This window comes from Athene noctua, chromosome 23, assembly GCF_965140245.1.
Source record: "Athene noctua chromosome 23, bAthNoc1.hap1.1, whole genome shotgun sequence".
Classification (NCBI taxonomy): Eukaryota; Metazoa; Chordata; class Aves; order Strigiformes; family Strigidae; genus Athene; species Athene noctua.
In genome coordinates this window covers 6,431,249-6,437,248 of record NC_134059.1, presented here as the reverse complement: position 1 = coordinate 6,437,248, position 6,000 = coordinate 6,431,249, and the positions used below count along the sequence as shown (strand labels likewise).

Genomic DNA, 6,000 nt, shown 5'->3' with positions numbered 1-6,000 from the left:
AGCTACTCCCGCGAGGAATCCGTAATTAATGCAGAAGAGTGAATAAACCTGCGGCTGATCTGCAAGCACAATATATATGTTGTTGGAAATGGTCTCTGTTACCCAAGAGACACAGCATGGCAGGGATTTGTCAAAGGGCTGGACTAATTTCTCATGTTATTAAGGACCTCAAATTTTGTGAGAGAAGTGGCTGGGGTTGCAGAGGAACCTTTCCCAGCAGAACCCGAGTGAAACTCCCTGACTCCACCTGTGTTTGCAGAGAGCCTGAGAGTGAAGCCCGGCAGAAAAGCTGGATTCTCGTGTTGCCACTGATTTAAACATTCAGCTATTTCACTTGGCAAGATCAATCCTGCACGGGGCTGACATGTAACAGGTAGGCAGGGTTTGAAAAGGGATTATAGCCCGGCTCCTCTTCCCAGCAACAGATCTCACCTGCCATAAGGTGGGGAGAGGCAGCTTTTAAAGGCAGGATGCCGATCTCTGTCCTGGCTGGGGCTCAACTGAAGAGCTCCCCGTTAATGAGAAGGAAGTAGGGAGCGGTGGAATCGGGAAATGCTTTGTTCAGCCCATACGGACAGTTGGCACGTAAGGATCTACCGGGGGTTAATCAAAGGCCTGCTAAAGCGCGATGAGAAACCTGCCAGTCGCCATACGAGCCGCCGTCCCGAGGAAATTAAAAATCGCGCACCATATGCCGCGGCACGGGGAGGGAGCGGGGTGTCTCGGGCAGCGTCTGCATCTGCCCGAGCGGCCCCGCGGGGGGGGCCGCTGCGATGTGCGCTGCCACGGCGGGGGTCAGAACCCAGCAATAACTCGCCGCCTTCCCGGCACCGAGCGGGGAAGGACAGTGACGGGGAAATAAGGGGAACGGAGGGGAAGGATGACACAAGTTCAGCCCAACCCAGTGGCAGAGCAGCCGGAGAGGCAGAGCCAATAGCTGCTTTTCATGCTCAGTGAGTCCGTCCACCTCCAGCCCCCCCTCGAGTCCTTAAGTTGCAGCTTTTAACTACCTCGGTGTTCAAAGAAAATATGATGCTCAGCGTGAACAGAAGGAAGAGCCTGCTGACAGGTAGACAGCATGGACACTGATCCCGGCAGGGCCGGCTGCTGAGAGAGGTACGTGCCTTCCAAGGCAGGGATCCGAAAGCAATCACATTTGGGATGCAAACTCAGAGCAGACTTTAATTTTCCAGCAGGGGGAATATGGAAATCTGGCTCCCTCGAAATGATTCATCCCCCCTTCCCACCACCGCCACCTCCCCTCCCCCTGCGTCCTCTCCCCATCCCTCCCAGCACAAAGCACTTCGCCGCAGTCTCTCCATCTGGGTGCCTTCGTGTTGGGTGTCTTAGTGTTCCCGTGGGTGCCGAAGTCGGGAGCGGAGGCTGAGCGAGACCCGGGGAGAGCAGCAGGAGAGAGCGGGTGGTACCCACGGGGTTGGTGGGCTCTGGACCCGGGGCACTGGCGGGTTGGCTTGTGCCAGACGCTGAGCAGGGATCCCGGCTGGTAAGAACCATCCCTGGCGAGCCAGGCACTGCCCTGCTCAGCACGCGACGCTCGGGATGCAACCAGGGGCTGGCCCTAATGGGTGCTGTTGCCCCTGACGAGTTTTGGGGATTCCAGGGGAGGGAGGGGGGCAGGGGGAGGCAGTGCAGCAGAGTGGGGGTCCCCCCTCCTGGGGCTTTACAAAGAGGACCCTGAGCCAGCACCACAGTCATCTCAGCTAAGGCCCCCGCTCTGAGCAGGCGCCGGTTTGGGGAGAGGGGAGGAAGAGAGGCCTGGCTGCCTCTTTGCTGTGCTATTGCTGGTTGCACGAGCCGGGGCTGCTGTTCGCTGTGTCGGGGGCCACCGTCTCCTTTCGGCTGGGAGGGCATCCCACCTGCTGCAGGGCTATTGGGGCCAGCAAATGTCTGGTGGCACCTCTGTGGGGAGGCAGAGGGAGGTGGAGATAACAACGGGGTGGCAAAATCCCTTGTCTGGCGGTAGAAGAAAGTGGCTTTTCTCCCATCGCCGTGGGGGAGGTGTTCGGGGCTTGCTGCCCCTAGGATTTCTGTCACAGACCTGTTTTCTCAAGCTTTTCTTCTTAATTCAAGGAGAATTAAAAAGGGGGAAGTTGTGGGGATCCCCCAGCCAGGATCTGCCTGCCTCCTGGGCAGCTCAGAAGAACTTTTTGTGGCCTTCAAAAGAAGAGAGCAGCCAGCGCGTGCGTTCGCTGAGCTCAGCTTTGGTCTGCCCCATCCTGGGGAGGGGCAGGGTGCCGAGACCAGGGGTGCTCTCAGCCCTATTTTCCTTTTCCACCCTCTCTGGTGCCAGAGCTGGTTCCCGTGGCTGTGCCGGGATAAATATTGTCTAAGAAACCCTTTCTGGAGATGATGCCATCAGGTGGCGCTTGGGAATAGGCAGCGGCACGGTGGGAGTCCGGAGAGAGAACACTTGTTGCTGCAAGCTGCACATTGCAGGGGCCACGGGCAAACGGGGCACCCAGAGCCACTGGCCACCCAAGCCCACACCTCCGGCCCCGCCGTCTGCTGGGAAGCAACAGAGAAAGGGAGGAAAGACTTTCTGCGGGTGCTGGGAGGGCTATGCGGAGCGTTCGTGGCGGTGAAGATGGGAGGGTGAGCGTGAAAAGCTTTTTCACTCAGCTCTGGCACTGAAAAGCGTGATTTTAATTATAGACTATTTCTTCAGATTTAGCCTTGTCTGGCGTGTGACTTCAGCCCTGTCACCTCCTTGGCAGGCTTTGCTTGTGCAAGTGGCTCCATACACGCAGTGTGACATGGGTCTCTGGAGGAGCCTGCGCGAGGTAAAAGTTTCTGTGCTGTCTAGAAAGCTTTTGTACGCTCAGGAACACTTCCATGGTCAGGCAGCCGCGGGCGGTGCAGAGCAGGTTGTACCCCTTTTGTCCTGATAAACCCGCTGCTCCTGCAGTGGGGCTGCCCCAACCCTGTAACGCCCAGAACAAAACCTTCAGCTGGGCCATCCCGAAGGTCAGAGCAGAGCTGGGCTTGGGCACCCGCCCGTCCCAGGGCACAAAGTGAAGTTCTCCAGGAAGGGCTGCACGTAGTAAGGTCCCGTGCAGAGCTCCCCGGGCTCCCGCAGCACTGCCCCAACTTATCTACTCCATCCCGCACCACGGGAGAGAATCGGCCCTGGTGCTTGGGGACGGCGTCGGGCAGAGGCAGCGGGGTGGCACCCAGGACCGGAGCAGGTGGCCACCTTCCAGGCTGGTGATCTCTGGCTTCCAGGGTCAGCAGGAGTTTGCCACCAGCCCAGGGCAGACACAGCCCAGAGCATAGCCCGGCCCTCCCAGCCTCGAGGATAACCCTCCCGCTGGCTTCAAAGGCAAGGCGTGCCTGGGAGGACAAAGAGCAGCATTGTAATAATGCCTAGAGACATTATTAGGTACGTAAGTTGTTTTCGGAGATCCCAAATGCAATAAGTTTTGCAGCCTAGTTTAAGTGTACGGAGAACAGACAGAAGCTGAGGAAGAAAAGAGCTGCTCAGACTAAAGTAAGAGCATCCACACCAGGGTTTGCATCCAGTTTCACTCAACTAGATCCAATGCAATTTCCACTTGGAGACAAAAAATCTCACAGGCGCGATCCCAGCTCAGAGACGAGATGAGACAGCGGGGACGAGAGGCTTGTCTGCCACAGCCGAGCCGTGCAGCCCCCAAACCAGCACTTTTTGGTGCCCTCGGTGTGGTTCAAGCCACGGGGTGAGGCTGCCTTGCTCAGGCAGCTCTCGTGGCCCCCCAAGCCCTGCGGATGGAATGAGCCCTCGTGGCAGGCGGCTCATCCCATGGGTGCGAGCGGGCTGGCGGCACTGCCCGGGCTCTCTGCGGGCTGCGATGTTACCAGCAGCAGCCCCGGTTCCAGCACAAGGGAGCACGTCCCCTGTTAATCAGCATTTAATTAAAGGACATGCTGACATTTGGAAATCAGAAACAACTCTCCTGTGTGGGCTGCCTCTTTCTGCTGCTCGCCTCTTCTCTGAATCACTCCCTGACATTTTGCCAGATTAGGATGTGACTCTCTCCCTCCTTCCTTATAAAAATAAATTGAAAAGAAGATGCAAAGCCACCGCTGCTCCTGAGGGAGAGGACTTAGGGTTTCGCTGGGGAAAAACTCCCATTATTAATGGTGCTACAGTGCTGTCCTACAAAGACCCTGCCTGTGGGGCAGGTTTGGTGTGGCAGGGGCGGCAGGGAGGCGGAGGCAGAGGGTACTGACCGTGCTGGCGTGGGGCAACTGGTTCTCCCTCTCCAAAACCACCTGGAGAGCGGCGCAGGCACCTCAGGTCCCCACACCAGCCCCGGGTGATGGGCCTGAAGGAACCAGAAGCAGATGGTGTGAATGTTCTACAGGGAGTCCCTGCAGCGGCTGCCCAGCGGGAGCCAGGGGGACCCACGGGGACCCACGGGTGGGACAGGACGGAAAGATGGAGTCGGAGAGAGGTTCAGGAGCTGCCCCGCTGACAGTGTCGCTGCTCAGAGCGGGAGTGAGCAAACCCAGGCTGAGGGCAGGACCCCTGTGCCCTGGCGTGTCGCCATAGGGAACCCCGAGCACCCCCTTCTCTTGCAGCCAGGTCTGGGGGACCCCGCTCCCCACGTACAGACCCCCAGGTGGGACCCCACTTCCCCTCACGTTTCCACCCACCTGCGCCTCACAGCCAGACCCATGTGCAATCCCCGCCGTGTCTCCTGCGTGCACCCCCCATGTACCCCCCCTCCCCGTGCTGCCCCCCCACCGCGCAGGGTGGGTGAGTGGGGCCGGAGCAGCCGTGTCCCCCAGCCCGGGGTCCCCTCCTTGCCCTGGAGCCGGGGGTGGGGGGTCCCTCGCCCCTCGCCTTACGGGAGCTGTAGCAGAGCAGCATCCCGCCTGCGCCGAGGTGCCCCCCGCCTCCCGCACCTTCTGCTGCTCTTGAAACGGGGCCAGCGATTCTGTTTATCTGTTAGCCCATGCCAGAGCTGGTAAAATGCAAACAGCAGTGAGGGATGGGGGAGGAGGAGGGGTAGTGGGGGGGAACCCTCACCGTTCGCTTCCCCTTGGCTGCTCATTTCAACCTTCTTTCAAGCAGAAATTACTCACATTAATCAAGAGTGAGAATGTGTTTGCAGCCCTGCAGATTTGGCAGCGCAGAATCAAATTCCATCAGTAGCAGCAGGAGGACGGGAGCCTGTATCTCTGCTGTGCACAGCCTAATAGAGCCATTGCCAGAGGAAATTGGATCTGAGAGCTCCCCTAAATTAATCTACCCTTTAAAAAAATGCCAGGAGATCTACATGACAAATGAGCGTTTGCAATGGAAACTGATGCAAACATCCAGCGCATCAGATCAGGATGGATCTGCCCCTCGGCCAACATCTGCACCGGGAAGAGGCACACGAGCAACCCCAACGAATACGGGCTCCCTGCAGCCAGGTGGAGGAGCCCGGCTGGGCAATTTGGGCCACGAGAGCCACTGGGACAGGGGAGAGGTGCGAAGCGAAGGCAGGAGAGGTGCCAGAGGGACAGAGCTGAGCGGGGCAGCCAGGAGCATCTCTGGAGAAGCCCCAGTGAGGCAGGGCTGGGGTCTGGCAGGAGTGTGGGGCCGTGGGGCAGCACCGGGTGCCAGCTCCTGCTGCGGTGCAGGGCCGGTGGATGCTCCTGGGCTTCTGGCTCGAGCACACCGTGAAGCTGGGGCTCAGGTGCCTGGGCTCGCTCTGCTTTAATAGAGCTGCTGCTGCTCCAAGGTGATTGCTACTTTATTGGCTTATTTTTAGCCGCACGGCCGGGCTGAGAGTTAAGATGGATGGGTCTTGTGTTGGGCAAGATTTTTGCTTGCAGCAGGAGCCTGGGCATGGGGTGGGAGCGACTGCTTTGGAAGCTGCCTTGAAAACAGCCGGGGCAAAGCTCCCTGGAGCAGAGCAGGGAGCTCGCTGGGCCCCCGCTCTGCCCTGGGAACAGGCCATAGGGTGGGCACGGACTGGGCCGGGCTGGCTGCGAGGCTGGTATGAGTTA

General features: G+C 59.0%; 1 protein-coding gene across 1 annotated transcript in view; it reads left to right on the top strand.

Moving 5' to 3' along the window:
- The first annotated feature begins 1,048 nt into the window (after nucleotides 1-1,048).
- The window catches only part of BLACAT1 (BLACAT1 overlapping LEMD1 locus), a 28,414-nt gene continuing 23,462 nt past the window's right edge, over nucleotides 1,049-6,000 (top strand). The window contains exon 1 of the mRNA XM_074925738.1: nucleotides 1,049-1,116. The gene's annotated coding sequence lies outside the window, so the exon portion shown is untranslated. The remainder of the gene's footprint in view (nucleotides 1,117-6,000) is intronic.